Source organism: Saimiri boliviensis, chromosome 1, assembly GCF_048565385.1.
Source record: "Saimiri boliviensis isolate mSaiBol1 chromosome 1, mSaiBol1.pri, whole genome shotgun sequence".
NCBI classification, from domain to species: Eukaryota; Metazoa; Chordata; class Mammalia; order Primates; family Cebidae; genus Saimiri; species Saimiri boliviensis.
The window spans coordinates 226,363,324-226,383,263 of record NC_133449.1 but is presented as its reverse complement, the minus strand read 5'-3'; the positions used below and the strand labels follow the sequence as shown (position 1 = coordinate 226,383,263).

The following is a 19,940-nucleotide window of genomic DNA, read 5'->3' as shown; positions in this document are numbered from 1 at the left end:
CAATCTTTCATATTCTTCACATGTACCCCCAAACCTAAAATGCATTAAAAAAATAAAAAATAAAAAATAAAGATAAAAAAATAAAAGTTAATTGTATAATAAATTCAGTGCATTTGCTTTTAGTTTCTTTCATACTTAACTGATACTGTGTTTCAGGACACGCGTCTTTTACTTAAACTTTCCCTGAAGACACAACAAAGAGAGTGAGCCTGCACATCAGCAATTAAACACTTGAATATCTATACATCAATCTAGTTGTTAATCAGTTAATTATTGCAGGTGTATTTCCCACATCATCCAGTCTCCCAAATATACCTAATCATAAACTTACCTGGGCATTTATTTAACACTCAGAATCCCAGTCCCTGCTCTGGAGATTGGGGGCTGTGTATGTTTAAATAATGCCCCAAAGTGATTCTTAGCAATCTGGGACCCACAGACACTGTGCTGGCTAATTATGCTTTCTATGACACAGAGTTCTCATATGGCCCTGATTTCAGGTCACTTTCATGTTTTCAACAGTGATAATGTTTACAATGTGCAAATATATGTGACTTAATATTTAAACATCATAAGACCTTTCCTATTAATATATTTACCAACAGAAAAAATATTCTTTATCAGACTACTTGTCACATTTTTCCTTCAGAAAAAGGATCCTTATAATATTAAATGTGGTCTCTTTCCTTAAGAAGATTGAATGTGCTGTTTAGAAAGGAGTCAGCAAATAACGGTGACAGCTTCAACTGATTTTTGTGAATTTTGGGGCAAGTTACTTAATCTATTTGAAGTTTTTCTGGATTTTAAGGCAAACATCAAAATTGGAAATAATTTTGATATTAGTTGAAGAAAAAGCAATTCTATGTCATTGCTTTTTTTTTGTCAAATATTTTATTTTTATCTTAGGTTACACCACAGAGGGTTAAATTTACATTTATAAAACAGGGCATGGATTAAAACAGATTGAAAAGTATTAGTGTAGAAGGTGTATTTCTTTTCTTTCGCTGTAGCTAATTACCACAAATGTTAATTAATATTAACAAATGTTAATTATCAGTTAAATATTTCAAAGAACACGGACTTAACAGTTTCTGTGAGTCAGAAATCTGGGCACAATTTAGTTGGGTCTTCTGGTCAACCGCTAAGCAAAACCTCAATGAGATTTCATAAGGCTGCATACAATGTGTTGGCTTGATTTGAAGACTTGGCTAGGGAAGAATCTGCTTCCAAGCTCATTCCAGTTGTTGGGAAAATTACTTTCTTTTTGGTTTTCTGTCTGAGAAAGCCTCGTTTCTTATTGGCTGTCAACTGAAGATGGCTTACAGTTCCCAGCCCTATCAATAAGCAGCTCATATCATGGCTGTTTGCTTCTTCAAGACCAGCAGGAGAAACTCTCTCTCCAATCCATTAAGACAGAGTCTTACATAATAAGGCAATTGCAGGAGTGATATCCCATCATCTCTGCTATATTGTATTGGTTAGAAGCAGATCCCAGGTTCCATCACTCAAGGGGAAGACACTATATACTGGGGCAGTGAATCATTGCAGATGACCCTCGAGTGTAATTGGACTTCATCAAAATAAAAATGTTGTGCCTCAAAGGACACTATCAAGCACCTAAAAGGATAGCCTGCAGAATGGGACACAACATTTACAAACCATGTATCTGCTAAGTCCTTTATATAGTCTGCTTTCCAGAATATATAAAGGACTCTTCCAAATCAAAAACAAAAGGACAAATAACCCAGTTGAAAATGGGTAGAGAATGTGAATAAACATTTCTCCAAAGAAGAAATACAAATGGCCAATAAACACATGAAAAGATATTTAACAGCATGAGTCATTAGAGAAATGCTAATCAGAACCTCAATGAGTACCACTTTACACCTGCTAGGATGCTTACAATCAAAAAGACAGACGAAAACAAATGTTAATAAGGATGTGAAGTTGGAACCCTTACACAACACTGGTGAGGAGGACTCCCTTCTTGGTCAAACCAGCCTCCTTTGAGACCTCTTCTCTATTAGGCATTATTGTTATCCTGCTGGCCTTGGTCTGCAAGCCCACATTAGTAAAAATTGTGCCAAGCCAGTTTAACAAGAACCATTCACCCTTAGTGCCCAACCAGGTTCTTCTTGGTACTTTTCCATGCACGGACTCCCTCACTTTGCCCATTGCTATAACTCTCCAGCTGCCCCTGTTGTATTCAAAGTTCAGTTCAATTTCTCTCTTTTATTACAATGGTCTCCTGTTTAATTCTACTCAAGGCAATAGATTTATCATTGCTTTATAAGTGTATTTTTCATCTAACGTAATTTTTTAATGACACTGGTGAGAATTTTAAATCATGCATCTACGTTGGAAAGCAGTTTAACAGTTTCTCAAGAGGTTAAATGTAGAGTTACACAACAATTCCACTCTTAGGTATATACTCAAGAGAATTGAAAATACATGTTCACACAAAAACTTGCACACGAATGTTCATGGAATAATTATTCATCATAGCCAAAACGTGAAAACAATTCAAATCAACTAATGAATAATCAAAGTGTAGCATATCCATAAATGGAATATTATTCATTCATAAAAAGAAATAGTACTGATATATGCTAAAACATGGATGACTATGAAAACATTATGGTTAGTGAAAGAAGCCAGACACAAAAGGCCCTATCTTGTCTAATTCCATTTCTATGAAATCCCCAGAAAAAGCAAATCCATAGAGAAAGATAAGAAATTGGTGGTTGGCAGAAGCTGGGGGGAGACAGAAACTGAGAGTATCTGCTCATGGATATTATAATAGATTTATTTTTGGGGTGACGAAATGTTCTGGAATTACATAGTGGTAATAGTTAGATGACCTTGTGAATACACTGAAGGCCCCAGAAGTTTACACTTTAAAAGTGAGAATTTTATGGTATGTAAATTTTATTTTAATCTGTTAAAGTGTAGGGACCAAGGGAAAACTTTCTCTTTACCCTCTGAAGTTTCACTGAAAATCAAGTGGAAAATGGCATATTCATAAGGGAAAAGACATACAAAATTGGTTAATATGCACCCAAGAGTCATACAAAATAGGAAAACTCAAAGAGAGGGCCAGATGGTTGATACTTTTATACCATCTTGAAGTTACAGAAAGAATAGGGGCTTGGAGCATGGCAAGACACGTTATGGGAGGGAGAGAGAAAGAAGGCATGGGGCAAAGGCAGTCTTGTGATGCAGATGAAACCTCACATGTTGCAGCTCTCAGAAAGAATAGACAGTAGCCTGTGGTTGAGTTAACCTTTTCAAGATCTGGACATACCAATGCAGATTTTCTCTACAGATGCAAATCTCCTTCCTGCAAAAAGCATCTTTTAGCTATTCTGCGATTCTTGCCACTGTGACTAGTTATCTTGAAATATGTCAAAGAAGTATATTTTGGGGTAAAATATTTTGGAATGGCTCATTTAAAAGTATATAAAAAAAGTGAAAAGGCATCATTTTCTAAGTGCACTTACTCTATTGTATGTTTGTGTGGTGTGTGATTATTAAACATTAATTTTAATTATAATGCTAAAATATAGAATAAAAATGTTAATATTGCTAAACAAGTACAACATCAAAGTTAGTTATGTTTGCTCAAGCACTAAACCTGACATTGCAGTAAGCTTTTAAGGATTCATCATTCCCAAATAATTAGTAATAAAGGGAAGAGCAACTAATGTGTAATGAACAAAGCAGTTCTGTAGCACATTGTCAAATATATACGTATTCTCTTAGGTATATAGCTTATGTCACTTGTACTTCTCTGAAGGTTTGTGTTACCCAGTGAGGAAAGAGGCGGAGTGGAAGGAGCAGCGAGGGGAAGAAAGGACAAAAGAAAAGAAGAGGAGATTAAATAGTCATTAAAGCTCATCCCTGATTTCTACCTTAGGGCTTTCAGGCTGCTGCTGTTTTTCTCCAGCACCTGACTGAGATGAATTATTTAGGCTGCAAAGCGTTCTGTAAATTATTTCACAATATTAATTTGTACTGGCTGAGATGCATATACAACAGTTTAAAAGGAGACCGCAAAACCGAGAGAAAAATAAACTGCTTTGCACTAGAAAGAAACAGGAAATTCATGGCTGAGGGGCACGCAGTTGAAAACAGCTTAAAGAAAAGAGGGAGAACCTATGGGAAAAGCAGGATCCTGGTAAAATAGTGAGAAATCTGCTGCTGTAGGAGGTATTAGAATGCAGAGGGACTTTATAAGAATGTAAAGTTTAAGTCACTTGCTGAGTGGTACTACAATTAACATCACTTTGGCAGACTTCGAGGGAAAATAAGTGATGTTATATTGCAATCCTAATATTATAATATAAGTTTAAACCACTTATATCTTTAGAAGAAAACTAAAAAACAAAACTATGAAAACCAATAGCTACAACAATTTGTTAAGAGACAGGCAATATAAAAAAGCAAATTTTGACATCAAAAATTCAAAATTTGGGGAAGGAGGCAGTTAATGTGTACAGTTTTTTGTTTGTCTCTTTCTTTTTTTGCAATCAAAGTTAAATTCTCCAATTAAAAGACAGAGTGGCTGAATTTAAAAAATCGGCACACCTAATTATATGTTGCCTACAAGAAACTCACTTCACCTACAAAGACACACATAGATTGAAAGTGAACGGATGGAAAAAGAAATAAATGAAAGGCAAGTTATTTGCTTCCAAGATACAATGATGAAACAAGTTGGTCAACATTCCTGTAAGGTCTGACCACACCGTTGATGCACGGCGACTCCTGTGACCCCCATGTACACCTCTTGAGGGCCTCTGGAATTTGAAAACCTGAAGTAGCTGGAAGGAAGAACGATCAACCCCTGCAGCACCTAACTAACCTGAGACATTCTTCTATAGTTTCTTATTCCAGCCTCAATTGACAAGGCCATTGGACTTTGTAGCTGATCTCAGCCAACCTCATAACTCCACACCCTATGACCCTCTCCCAGCTTGCAAACGTACAATCCCCTCCCAGCTTGCAAAAAACTGCCAACTGTAGCTTCTGTAACTTTCCACTGCCTACCCCAAACATATAAAACCAACTCCTATCCCTCCACCCTTCCCTGACACCCTTTTTGGCCTCGGCCCACCTGCACCCAGGTGAGTCAACAGTCATATTGCTCACACAAAGCCTGTTTGGGGGAGTCTATTCATTTGAAGTGTGCATTTTAACAATTCCTATTCCAAAAGGAAAAAATCAGCCAAAAAGGGGGATAACAGGCCCCATGCAAGTATGGAACTCAGCAGAGCAAATATTCCAGTTTAAAACTCTAAAATAATCCCTCTTGCTTGCACGTTCTATATCCAACGCACACTGGTGAGAGGGGTGGGAAGCCAAGGCCTTGGGCAGCCCTGTTTCCATGACTTTGCTAGATGTAGCCTACATGGTTGTTCTCACAGGTTGGAATTAAATGCCTTTAACTTTTCCAGGCTGAGGGTACACATTGCCAGTGGCTCTATAACTCAGGTTTGGAAGGCAGTGGCCTTGCTCCCACAACTCCACTAGACAATTCCCCAGTGGGGATTCTGTGAAGGCTCCAATCCTACATTGCTGCTCAGCATTGTCCTAGTAGTCTTGCCATGGGAACTTTCCACAGGAGTAGTCTTTCTTGTGTAGTCTTCTGACTGAGCACCCAGGCTTTCTGATATATCCTCTGAAATCTAGGTGGCAGATGCCAATTCTCCACCACCACCCCTGCATTCTGCACACTTGCAGACCTAACACCACATGGAAGCTGCCAAGGCTTATGGCTTGTGCCCTTTGGAGCAGTGGCTCCAGTGGTACCAGGGGCTACTTGACCTGTGGCTGGAGCCAGAGTGGCCAGGATGTGGAGAGTAGAATGCCCAGGTGGCAAAGGACAGCAGCACCCTGAGCCTGGTCCTCGAAACCATTCTGTCTTCTGAGGCCTCTGGGCCTGTGATGGGAGGCTCAGCCTTGAAAATTTCAGAAATACTTTTGAAATTGTCTTTTTCCTGTTGTCTTCACTATTAGCACCTGCCTGCTTATATCTCTGCTAATCTCTGTAGCAAGTGCTGTCTTCCCAACACCGTTGGATTGCCCTCTTGAAAATACTCTTTTCTTTTCTAACATGTGGCCAGGATGTAAATTTTCCAAAATTTTCCACTGTTTCCTTTTTCTCTACCAGTTTACCATAAGCAATTAGAAGTAATCACACAGCAGCCTGAGCCCTTTGCTGCTCAGAAATAACTTCTGTCAGATACTCTAGGTCATCACTCTTAAGTTCAGCCTTCCACAAAGCCCTAGAGCATGCACACAATGCAGTCAAGTTTTCTGCTTCTTTGCTAGGAATAACAAGGGTGACCACTGCAATTCCCAGTTAGTTCCTCATTGCCATTGAGACTTCAGCATGGCCTTTCTTGCCCATATTTCTATCAGCATTTTGATCACTGCCACTTAACTAATCTCTAAAAAACTCCAAACTTTCTCTCAACTTATCTTTTTCTGATCCCTCCAAACTCTTCCCATCTCTGCCCATTATCCAGTTTAAAAGCCTCTTCTGCATTTTTCAGGTATCTTTTTTTTTTTTAACACTCCACTTGTGGATACCCATTTTTTGTCTTAATTTGTGTTGCTGTGAAGGAATACCCGAGGCTGAGTAATTTGTAAAGAAAAGAGGTTTATTTAGGTCAATGTTCTGCAGGCTGTACCAGAAGAATGGTGAGAACATCTGCTTCTGATGAGGTCCTCAAGAAGCTTTCGATAATGGTGGAAGGTGAAGGGGAGCCAATATGTGCAGATCACATGATGGGAGAGGAAGCAAGTGAGAAGAGGAGGTGCCAGGCTGTTTTCAACAACCATTTCATAGGAGAACTCTCATGGGAACTAATATAGTGAGAAGTCACTCAGTACCACAAGGATGACACCAAGCCATTCAAGAGAGATCTACCCCTATGATCCAAATGTTCCCTTTAGGCTCTAACTCTAACTTTGGGATCAAATTTCGATGTGAAGTCTGAAGGGTCAAATATCCAAACTATAGCAGGGTAGATTGATAGGCAACAAAATTGGAAAATGGCCTTTCTAAAATTGGAAAATAGCAAACTTTGAATTTCATATTGTAATCAATAGTGAGGGTAGCAGGTGAGGAGTCTTAGTCATAGTCTGCTCAGGCTGCCATAACAAAATACCAAACCAGTATTTTTGACTTAAACAACAGACATTTATTTCTCACAGTTTTGGAGACTGGGAAATCCAAGATCAACATGCTGACACATTTGATTCTTGGTGAGGGTCCAATACCTGGCTTGCACATGGTGATCTTCTCAGAGTATCCTCACCTGACAAAGAGAGAACACTCTGGTATCTCTTTTTATCTTGTAAGGGCATTAATGCCATCACTGGGGCCTCTACCCTCCTTGTCTTATCTAAACCTAACTGTCTCCCAAAGGCCTCAATTTCTAATACCATCACATTGGAAGTTAGGGCATCAAGTTATGGATGAGGAGGGCACACAAATGTTCAGTCTGTAAGTTGGCAGATGAGTTTGCTATGTCTTATTAGAGCAATAGTTGACCATCCAGAATAGCTATCCTGTAGGCATTTGTGTGCACCAGCATGGTACTCAGCAAAGACTTACCTAAGTTCAAGATTTGGGTTTTTTAGATCATCAACCTAAAGATGGTGCTTTAAACCAAAGAAATACCTAAGGTGATGCATGTGGAGAGTATAAAGTGAACAAAGAATATGGCCAAAGACACTGGATGCTCCAAGGAACACAAAGAGAAAGGAATCTGCTTAGGAAAGTAGAAGATACTGTTTGAAAATGAGGAGAAGGGAAATGTGAAATCAAAGAAGTAAGAGCAGATAATTCAAAGATCAGGGAAGGGCTGGAAGATTAGTGTGCAGGCACAGTCCTTCCAGTTTGCCAACTATTTTGCTTACAATTTTGTCATCTGATCATTCCAGATGCTAGTAACCTGATGACAGAAAAATGCAAAACTATCTTCACTCAGCCTGTTTTCAGTTCAGACTTTGCTGCTTTTTGTGTCACTGTCAGAGGCATTTAAACCAGAATGACTCCATTTTGAGTAAGGGCTAAGAAATGAGGCTGGGATTTGCAGGTTGCATTCCCAGAAGGGCATTCCTAGCCTCTAGATATCTTTGGCTAAGGGAACAAATTAATAATGTTTACTAAACAGACTCAGACTTGGGCGTGTCCAGATATTCCGAAAGCTGGAGAACAAAGCCATTCCTATTTTTGCTTTAACGATAATAATATCGATTCTTGCAAAATACAGGATTTAAGAAAATTAATCCTTTATCACAAACCTTGTAGCAGAACACATCTCCCCATCTATACGATCATTGTACTCAGGGCAGGTGCATTTCTCCTCTTACTTTCAGGAACATCCTACTCTGTCTATGGAGCAGTGGTTCTTTCACTACTTTACTCTCTTAATAAACTTGCTTTTACTTTGCACTGCAGATTCGCCCTGAATTCTTTCTTGCACCAGATCCAAGAACCCTCTCGTGGTGTCTGGATCCAGACCCCTTTCCTGTAACATCTTTCTGGCAAAACCCATAGAGACTATAGTGAGGAAATCTTGGACCCATAGGCTAACTTTGGGTAAGCGGTGGGGTCCTGTAACATCTTTCTAGTGAACACAGAAAGGATTATAGAGCAAATACCCTGACCCAATGGCTACCTTTGGCTAAGTGGTGGGGTCTTGTGACATCACTATCAGCAAATCATTTAGTCCTTCAGAATCACAGTGTTGTCACCTACAAATGGAAATATTTCTAGCCACATCTTCTCCTTCACAGAGTTGTTGTGAACATTGGGTAAAATCACATTGTGCAAAGTGATAATATTTCGAAAGTCTGCTAAGCTGCAATACCTCAACTGAGAAGGGCTCATTATCATCCATAATCACATTTATGGATGACTAATTCTCAACACATTCCTCTCGGAGACGGAACATATGCTCGAGTGATCTCAGGAAGTGAGAATCACAAAGCTGGACATCAGAAGGAGGCTGAGAAGAGAGGTGACAACAGAGGACAGAGGGTGTTGAAGAGGAAATTTTTCCAGGACCAGAATTACTGGGAACATGAATTTACAGCATTCCAAAGTCCCTACAGTTTAATGAAAGGAGAGGCGGTCCTTTGAACTCAGGTTTTAAAGATGTTACATTTAAAAGGCACATGCAACAGAATAGGCCCTTTCAAAAAACAATAGCTTAAGTGCTGGCACAATTATCAGCAGGTTTTCTATGTTAAATATATATTCTGAAAATAGAAAGGACATTTCATAAAACTTTTTCTTTAACCAAACATCAAGAAGCAAGTGGTACAGCTCTCAGATCTTTGGATGACAATTACTGAACTTGGGGAGGAGAAATCTTTCTTCCCCTGGGAACTCTAAAATTACTGGTAACATGACTATGGAAAATGTGTCAAATAAACTAAAGCACCAGCTTCAGAGACTGCAAGTCATTGGCTCCCCTGTGAAAATATCAAATATTTTATAGTGACTTGCCCAAATGTATGCTCACATTAGATAAAGAGAAATACTGTAATATTGTTCATTTCTCCTGCTCTGCCTTGATTATTAACACAACGCAAATAAAATGAAAGTGGTAGGTGGGAGAGAATGCAGACTAGATGCCTTTATGGTCTAATAAGTTTTGATGAAGGCAGTTGCTATAAGAGACTTTCCCATTCAGGGGTTGAAGTCTTCCAGCCTTGCAGGAGCAAAAGAAATCTTTGGTGTAGAAATAAATGAAATAAAGAAAACAAGAAGAATAAGGAGATGTTCTGCTAAGTGGAGGACTCTAAGAGCCACATTTCCTTCCATTTGTTTACTCATTCATAAAAGGAATTCGCACATCATTTATTTATTAAATCCTTTAATATGCCAGACACATGGAGGGAGACGTGTGGCAGGGAGAGCAGGAGGGAGGTGGATGGGACCCTTGCTCTCAGGAAGCTTCCAATCTAGGAAAGAAGACTTCTATTAAACAAGTAATGAAACAAAGCACCACATTGCTGTTTGGATAGAGAATGGGTATTGAAGGGAGATGAACAGAAACTCAACCGGGACTACACATACTACACTAACGTCTTCAGCCTCTTCCTTTCCTCAGATTCCTGTATGCCTCCATGCTCTTGATTCTCTCTCTTCCTTTCCCTCACTTGCAGCCTTCCACTGATTTTAAAACAATGAAAAAAAAGGGGGGGGGGCAGGAGGGCTTTGGGTTGTGTGTCAGGAGCTGAAGAAACTCCTTAGTTCGATGTAAAATCAAGTGCTATCGTCTGTGGCAGCCAAAGTGAATCTGTCAGACTAATAACATTCATGGTCTACACCGTGCTTCCTTGTAATTAACCTTAAGTGGTTTGGGTAAATCACTTTAATTTGTTACATGTTAGTAGAATCAAACTACTTTTCTTTGCTTCATCTTCTCTTTGCCTTTTAGTTTAATCGTATCATTAACATCATAGCTTATGCTAGGAAACTATCAGTGTAAGCCCCTGTTTGCTACTATCTGAAATTCCTTCCACAATGGAAAGAAAGGGGTGTGGTGTCTCCCATCTCAACATGACAGCTGGAATGAAGGAGCCTGAAGAGTCTCCTTCCAAGCACTTTTGGTATTTTTAATTTCTCACTCTTTTTCTTGAAGAGAGCCCCCAAAGCCTGGATCCACCCTTAAATGATATTCTGACTAAAAAAGTATATAACCCATAAGAATAAAAAACGTTGACCAAAATATATTGATACCATATCAGTGGGACAACAGAGTAAAAGACGTATTTGTGGGTGAGATGAGTAATAAAGGGAAGAAAAGGTATAGAAACAAACATACCTGGCTGGGCACAGTGGCTCATGTCTATAATGCCAACCCTTTGGGAGGCTGAGAGAGGAGGAGCCCTTGAGCTCAAGAGTTTGAGACCAGCCTGGGCAACATGTTGAGAACTGGTATCTGCAAAAAATTTAAAAAAAAATAGTCAAGTGTAGTGATGCACACCTGTAGTCCCAGCTACTCAGGAGGCTGAGGAAGGAGGATCACTCGAGCCAAGGAGGTTGAGGCTGCAGTGAGCTGTGATCACACCACTGCACTCCAGCCTGTGTGACACAGCAAGACCCTGTCTCAAAATAAATAGATAAGTTACTGTTTTATTTTATCTTCGCTTGGGATGGAACATTCTTCAAACATCCAATGAATATTTGTTGTGCACTCCTCTGTGCTAGACACTGTTCCAGAAAAATGAGATACATCAGGAAACAAATCAATAATGCCTGCCTTGTGGAGCTTACATTCTAGCAAGGCAAGATAGACAATAAACACTAAGCATAATAAGCAAGACTATATTGCGTTAGAAGGTGATAAATATGACGAGGGGATTGAGAGTTTGGGGTGAGTAACGATAGAGAAGACTTGAACAACACAATCAACCAAGACAGATGCCATACTCTATGTGTGAATACGCCAACCAGCAACAGCAGCAGTCACATTTTTTTCTTGCACTCATAAAATTTCAAGGTAAGCTATATCCTGGACAATGAAATGAACTTTGATAATTAAAAAGAGCAGGAAGATTTTGGCTTTTACTGAGAACGAATTGAGGCTTATTACAGGGTGCTGAACAGGAGGGACCTTGTAAGGCTGTTCAGGCTATTGGTCTCCTCTTGTGGGGAAAGACAGGTGCAACGCTAGAGGCTGAGACATCAGTGAGGAGGCTGTTGCCACCACCTGGGTGAGAGATGGTGGCGGTTTTGGGTCAAGGTCTTAGCTTTGAAGGCAATAAGAGTGCCCCAATTGTGCTAACGTTCAGGGAAGTATAATACAAAAGTGTTTTAATGTTGCTATCATTTGAAATAACATGGGGAAATAGTAACATACGACATCTCAGAAGAGAAGCACTGTTATGTCTTACATGACACAGCCTGAATTACCCTTCCCAAATGAAAATTAGTAAGGGTTACACCTCAAGAGCTTAGTAAAAGGTAATTGCTTTATATTTAATTTTTTTCTTAATTCAATTATTCTGTCTTGGCAAAATCAGACAAAAGGAGGAGTTGGTCAAAGAGGAGGAAACAAATTATTTAAATTGGGTCACAATTCTGGCCTGCCATTTCACTAAATGACCACGACAAGAAAAGGAAGTCTGCTTTCCTCAGATCAGGCCTGTCAACACGGGCTCTTTCAAAATGTGGCCCTTCGGTGGAACATGGTCCCTATGAGCAAGCCTGCTATACTACTTGATGTTCAATCAGAGAAACAACAATTTGTTTTAACATGGAAGGAAAAATCGACAGTGCTAGACATATTGAGAGGTGGGCTGTGGGTCTCCAAAAAGGTAACTTCCTAAGGACTTTCAAGGACTAGTTAAGTTTAAATTCATTTTTCTTACTGATCATCAAATCTAATCACTAAACAGCAACATAAGTTTCTTGTATTGAGAGGAATGTGTCTGGCACATTAAAGGGGTCAATAAATAATTGATGTGTGAATTCCTCTTTAGTCTCATCATTCATATTGTATCCCAGGTGCTAGTATATTAATTTATTCAGTACTCAGAATAAGTCTGTGTAGTTATATTTATACATCCATCCATCCATACTATCCTATGAACTTCTCATTTCACTTATGAAGGAACCGAGGAAGAGAGAGATTTAACAACTTGCCAGCATCATGCATTTGGTAAGAGTAGAGCTTGTGTTTCAAACCCAAGCAGTCTGGCTCTGAAGTCTGAGCTTCTTTAAGACTAGGATGTAATATTATGAATAAATATTAACTTAATGTTTAAAATTTTTATTTACTTTTATATGGGTACCAGTGCACAGGGACTGAGAGAGGGGTTGCTCAGGGAGGGGCCTGAATATTGACTTTAGCAACCAAAAAGTGTTTACACACTTCCATCCAAAAGAAAAATTCCTCCCTATCTTCTACCAGTCTGTATGAAGACAATAAATTCACTATGCAGCCAGAAAGGTAATAAAATGTTTAAAGATTGAAAAAATTAAGTATAGGATGGAGAAAGTCCTGCTGATGAGAAAAAATGAGAAGCTATTAAAGGAACTGGCAAAGCTTCATTGGCCTCCTCAGGGGCCCAGAGGTACCCTACTCCTTTTGGGAAATTAATGATTTGCTTATTCTTCATTCTCCATGTCCCTTCCCACCTAGACTGTGAACATCTCAACAGGTAGAACTCTGCTGTCTCAATGGTAATAGAATCTAAAGTGCTTAGTACAGTGCCTGGTACATAGTAAATGCTTTCAAATGTGTTGAATGAAATAATAAATAAATGGAAAAGATAATAAAATTGTGATTTATATGGTGACTGAATTTTCGTTCTTCTTTATCTCTCTGTAATAGACCAACAGGCAACCATACATTATTCAGTAACCTTGAAGCTGACGCTTTTCACTCTTACAAGCCCCAGGTAATTATGCAGTCCTGAAAACACCCGCTAAGGGCCTTATGCAAAATCCTCAGATGTTTATCTCTGGGGACCCTAAGGACCTAAGGCAATTTTTGGTAGCAGTGATAGTGCCATCAAAACCACTAGAAAGTGGTCACTCTCTTTTCTGTATGTGGTCAACGTACTGTCTTTATTGTCACCTTCATAATAAGAGAAAATACATTTTGTTATTGTTGTTTTACTGAAGAGTGTGGATAATGAAGGAGAGGCTACATTCTTTGCTGACTTCTAATGATGAGCAAAAAAGATAGTTCAAGTTCAAGGGTGTTTTCTCTGGACACAGTTTTTCACCTCAGGGCAATCTTTGCTTCTTTGTGAAACGAAACCTGCTAATTGGAATCCCCTTCTGACAATGCCCACATTTGGTCCCTGGAGCCCAGTAAGTATCCAGGGCCCCCAGCTATCTAGCAATGCTGGGAACAGGAGGGGAATAAATTAAAGACTCATTCTTTTCCAAAGCTGGGAGTTTGGGCATTTAAAAACATCAAAAATGTGTAGGTCATTTAATAATTTACTTCCTGAAGTGCATTCTAATTCTAATTGAAATGTATGTTTACTTAGCACTAGGCGGGAAACTTAGACCCACACTTTTATTTATTTTTATTTATTTATTTATTTATTTTTTAAAGAGGGGGTTTCACCATGATGGCCAGGCTGGTCTTAAACTCCTGACCTCAGGTGATCCACCCACCTCAGCCTCCCAAAGTGCTAGGATTACAGGCATGAGCCACCGCGCCCGGCCCAGACCCATACTTTTAAAGGTATCTCTTTGAGATCTGCTTGCTTTCGTTTTATTGAATAGTTTTGACTTCAGCTTCATAACTTTGTATTACAGTTCATATAGTCTTTATAAAGATAACTGTTCTTATAAATCTGGCGTAGGCTTAGTTTTTTTCCCTGGGCTTTGCTCACTCTCAGAATTCAGACGCATGACTCTGGAAGAGAAAGTGAACGTGCATGCTTTGCAGATGATTCTGACTTCAATACGTGGCTATCATGTTGTACATTTTAAAAATTATGTTTAATGCAGTGAATTCAACTGCTTTCCATATGGTTTGATTTTGGGGTTTTCCCCCCTTCCAATCCATGCAAGTTAGTTCTTCCCCTACTATTTCACAGCCTTGTTGGGGTATGTTCATCAGGGTCAGAGCATGACAATATGTCAGCTTGCACATTGTATATAGCTAGCACTCTTTTAGCTGGAAGCAACACTAGCTGGCTAAAACAATTGGGACAATTATTATCTCACTAAATAGAAAGTTCAGAGTCAGGGCAAGCTCCAAGTTTAATCAGCATCCCAGTAATGTCACCAAATCCCTAGTTTTTTTCTCTCCATCCTGCTAATTTCAACGTCAATTTCATCCAAAGTCTGGTTCCCTTCATAAATTCCAAGAAGGCTCATGGTTTAATGAGACCTTTATTCTTTCTTGTTCTTGCCAGCAGAAGAGAGAAAGATGGCCTTTGCCAACAGGCAAGGTCTTTGCTATCAGCCTAGTTGGGCCATCATAGATCCCATATCCATCATAGTAGTCAGGGGAACGTGAATAGGTTTTGACCGTCAATGTCCAGTATGGTGGCCACTAGCCCTAATGGCTACTGAGCCCTTGAAATATGGCTAGTCCAAAATGACACACGTTGTAAGTGAAAAAGATACACTAGATTTAAAAAATGTAATATGAAAAAAATGTAATATGAAAAAAAGAATGTTATGTATCTCATAATTTTTATATTGATTATGTTGACAAGATATTTCAGACAGATTAAATAAAATACATTATTAAAGTTAATTCACCTGTTTCTTTTTACTTTTTTAAAAATGTGACTACTAGAAACCTTTAAATTACATATATAGCTTCCTGTATTTCTGTTGAACTGTGTTAGCTAACTCATTGAGATTCTCTCTGAAATGGAGGTACACACTTGAATGCAATTTAAGGTTTCCCAGAAAAAGAAAAGGAAGAATCAGTGTTAAATAAGCAGCCACATGGTCTACTTCCTCTGGAGGACTATTCTTTAAATTTCTCTTTTGTCGTTTTTATTCTAATTTCTAATTGGTGGCTGGAGGATATAAGAAAATCAGTAGTAACATTTAGGTTTTACTGGGGACTAGGCCAGCCAGTTTTATTCCAAAGTATCTATTATGTGGGGGTTTTGAGACAGCAGAGATGTCATACACTGTTCTTGATTTCCAAGTAAGTTCACTGGGAACAATGCTGGATCGAGCTCACAAGCCTGAATCCTTTTCCACTGCTTAGTCTTAAACAATTTTAGTTTGTTTCATGTTCAGCATTTATTCTGTTATGAAAGCAATATGTAACAGTGGCACTAAACATATAAAAATTACTAATACATTGTGGGTGGGGCACAGGAGACTTCTCCTGGTGTCAGTTGCTTGTTGCTTCCTACTCTACGCAATTTCTCTTTTTTTTCCTTTTTGTTTCTTGCCTTACACTCATAGGCAGAAGGACTCCTTTTCACATTCACCTTACTGTAAGGTAAGCTCTGCCTCTGTTTCACAGCTAATTGTGCAACTGAGAACAAGGATTCAGTAGAGTTTATAGAAGAACTAGGAAGCCTATAAACATTAGTGAAGAAAAATCAGCATGAATTCTTAACCAAATTGTATGTTATTGTCAAGATGGCCAATTTGAAAGCCAAGACTCTTGGTGTGTATGCAGGGCAGGACTATATTCTACTTTAAGTTCAACTCACCCCTGGGCTGGTATTATCCTTGCACACAGCAGCACAGCCTATACCGGGAACTGCACGATGGAATACTTCTCGGCCAGGCATGGTGGCTCACACCTGTAATCCCAGCACTTTGGGTGGCTGAGGCAGGAGGATCACGAGGTCAGGAGTTCGAGATCAGCCTGGCCAACATGGTGAAACCCTGTCTCCACTGAAAATACAAAAAAAAAAAAAAAAAAAAAAAAAAAAAAAAAAAAAATTAGCCAGGCATGGTGGCAGGAACCTGTAACCTCAGCTACTTAGGAGGCTGAGGTAGAAGAATCATTTAAACCCAGGAGGCAGAGGTTGCAGTGAGACGAGATTGTGCCATTGCACTTTAGCCTGGGCAACAAGAGCAAGACTCCACAGAAAGAAAGAGAGAAAGAACAAGAGAAAGAGAGAGAAGGAAGGAAGGAAGGAAGGAGGGAAGGAAGGGAATTCTACAGCAGTTGCTAAATAACCGCTGCCCAAAACACCCACATTCCTTTCTAACCACCTTGGCTCTTCTGGACTCTCCCCCTGAAATCTGGCAGGAAAGATGCAGAAACTGCTGATGTCAAAGGGACCTCCAGGACTCAGTGCTTTTGAGTACAGGGTGACAAGGTGAACATATTTTTATTGTGGAAGATGGATCTGGGAAAAAATGGACTAGCCACAGAAAATCATTGAGGAGGCTCAATGTAACAGTGAAACAGTGTAAGCCAGTGAAGCCTCAGAATCACCGAGAGAGGTTTAAGCCACAGATTGCTGGGACCCCTCCCCAGGGCTGCTGCTTTAGAAGGTTTAGGGAATCTGAGAATTTGTATTTTAAGTTTCCAGGTAATGCTACTGGTCTTAGCGCCACATTTTGAGAATCACAGTTCTGAACCAAAAACATTCACAATACATTAGACTCATCTAGAGAGTGTTTTATAAACACCCATGTCCACATCTCACCTCCAGAAAATAAAAAAAAAAATTAGGTTTTAATTAGTCTGGGGCAAAGCCTGGGCATTTTTTGTAAGAGTGATTCTATCGTGTTGCCAATTTTGAGAACGACTTATCTAGACAGGGATTCTGGAATGTGGCTGTTTATCAGAATTACCCAGGGAGCTTATTAAATAGATTCCTGGGTACCACCCCAGATAAAGGACATCTAGAGTGGGGCCCTGGCATTCCTATCCTTGATCTTCACAGGCTGGTCCCTCTAAGGCAGATGGTTCCCACACTGGCTTTTGGGAACTGCTGTTCTGGAAAGACAAATAAGGATGCAAATCCTAAAAACAAAGTATGAGGAGTGGCAATAAACGCGAGTTCCTAGGATTTTCTGACTGCTTAGATGGACAGACCGTGGAATGGAATTGAAGCCCGGAGGGTGGGAAATCTATGTAGGGTGACAACAAAGTATTGTGTGGCTGTCAGGGTGTGGCCACAGAAAACTGCTGGTCGCACGAAGAGCCACCATTTGAATCACTTATCTTCCTGCCAACCACCTGCCACATCGAGACACCCCATCTTATCAAAACCTGACAATTAGTGGGTGCTAAGTGATGCTGGCTAAGCTCTAGGAGGCTCAGGTCTCTAACACAGTATAGCAGCTGTTAATTTTCACTGAGAAACAATAACAACCAAGGCAGCCAAATGCTTGTATTCTTCCCACGGGTAAATGACACAGGAAGCCAAATGGTCATCAGAAAGTTGCTGGGTAGAGATGGAATCAGAGCAGAGAGGAGTTAACTGCATGATTCAAAATGCTTAGGGGGACCAGATTGTGATAACTGGGTGCCTCTTTCTCTACAAGTAAATATTTGGAGGAGTCTGAAAAGACAGTCTCTAATGGCCACAGCCAGTATTTGCCCCAGTGACTCAGCTAGGTTTATGCTCCACCATCCACAGGCTAATTAACTCATTAAGCCTTTAAATATATGAATACTCTCAATCAAATGAGTCTCATCTTTCTCAGCCACGAGTTCCTGTGTTTCTTAGGGTGATTTTGCCTCTCTCTCACCTTAACAATGATGTAGTTTAGAGTTCAGTTCTCAGAGGACGATTCCATTTTCCTTAATACTATATTCTGGAATGGTAGTATTAAGGAAAAATACTGTTGCTATATACAGTTCAATTTCACTACTTTAGCAATGATTAGTCTTATTTTATACGGCAGAATTAGAGGCTAATATTTTAATTATTTTTATGTTTTTTCAAAGCATAATACACTGTCATGATTAAGAGAAGACCTAGTTAACCCTGAGCATATGAACCCTTTATGATCAGATCATGAGGCCACAATACCTGGGTCACTTCTCACCTACTAAGAGCTTCCTCGTAAAGCAGGCAGGCAACTCTAAGCAGAAAACGAAGACTCAAAGTGTGCCTGCCAACCTAAACCTGAAAGTTGTGGCAAAAGTCCCAACTCTATTTCAGCTTTCCAGCTATGTTGATGATAAAACAGGCTCTTTGTGAGAGCCAAAAGTAGAACAAAGCATTTTTATCGTGCTCGATAAACAAGAGAAATAAATCGAAACCATAGCATGTGGTTGGCTTCTTGAGAGGAGGAAAGGAGTGGGAGTGGTTGGATGGGGACTCTCCAAGTGCACATTTGTTGCTTCGTGACATCAGGAGCAGCTCTTTACCAGGAGGGGGAAGAAGACGCAGGTGGGGAATCCTTGAATCTGCTTTCTATAGAAGCAGACAGGATGTAGCTTCTCCGACCCCTTGATACTCTTCTATTTATGTCAGGCCTTCTGGGTGACTGTGCTCAGATTCTTATTTAAATCCAATTAAATATGGGACTTGAGTAAACACAGATGTATATCATGCAGAAGATAGTAGTAAAGGATTCTGTATATAGGCCAGAGCAGCTGTATCTTTTCTGCTATTTAAGGTTTGGGTTTTTTCTTAGTATCTTGGGAAGAAAATGTGGCAGTAAATATTGGCAATTTTAATTTTATACAAAACCAGAGTCTCTTTTTTTGCTAGTCTTTCCCCTTCACCTAGGCCAGATTGACTTTATTAAAACAAACTAATGAGGCCCCTCTCCTTCCAGTGGCTCCCCACTGTCCACAGAGTAAAGTTCATTCCCAGGGGGACCTCAGACTCCCTTCATAGTGGGTTCCTCCTTGGCTACATAGCCTAACATCCTGCCACTTCTCTGCTCACAAAGAATATTTCATCCAGGCCGGGCGCGGTGGCTCAGGCCTGTAATCCCAGCACTTTGGAAGGCTGAGATGAGCAGATCACAAGGTGAGGAGCTCAAGATCACCCAGGCCAACATAGTGAAACCCCATCTCTACCAAAAATACAAAAAAATTAGGTGGGCATAATGGCACATGCCTATAATCCCAGCTACTCAGGAGGCCTGAAGCAGAAGAATTGTTTAACCTGGTAGGCAGAGGTTGCAGGGAGCAGAGATCAGGCCACTGCACTCCAGCCTGGGTGATAGAGCAAGACTCTGTCTCGAAAAACCAAAAATAAATAGAATATTCAATCCAATGCAGACTTCTGGGGTGTCCTCAGTTCAGAGCTATTTCATCTCTGCACACTTTACCTACCCCCTTTACCTTGCCTGAAAATCAGAATCACAGAGTTTGGAGCAAAACTGCCACCCGTTATGGCTCTGGGTCTTTGTTAGTGGTGTGACCTTAGGCAAACTACTTAATTTCTTTGTGCCTCAGTTTTCTCTTGTCCAGTAAAAGGATGGTAGTGGCTATCTCACAAGGTTGTTGGCCTTAAATGAATTAACGTGTAAAATATGCAGAGCAGTG

At 39.8% G+C, this 19,940-nt stretch overlaps 1 long non-coding RNA gene across 2 annotated transcripts in view; it reads right to left on the bottom strand.

Annotated features, from left to right (window-relative positions):
• The window catches only part of LOC141580875 (uncharacterized), a 48,967-nt gene that overhangs the window by 24,565 nt on the left and 4,462 nt on the right, over positions 1-19,940 (bottom strand). For both annotated transcript variants that reach the window (XR_012513307.1, XR_012513313.1), the window contains exon 2: positions 10,851-10,967. This is a non-coding gene — a long non-coding RNA (uncharacterized LOC141580875). The remainder of the gene's footprint in view (positions 1-10,850; positions 10,968-19,940) is intronic.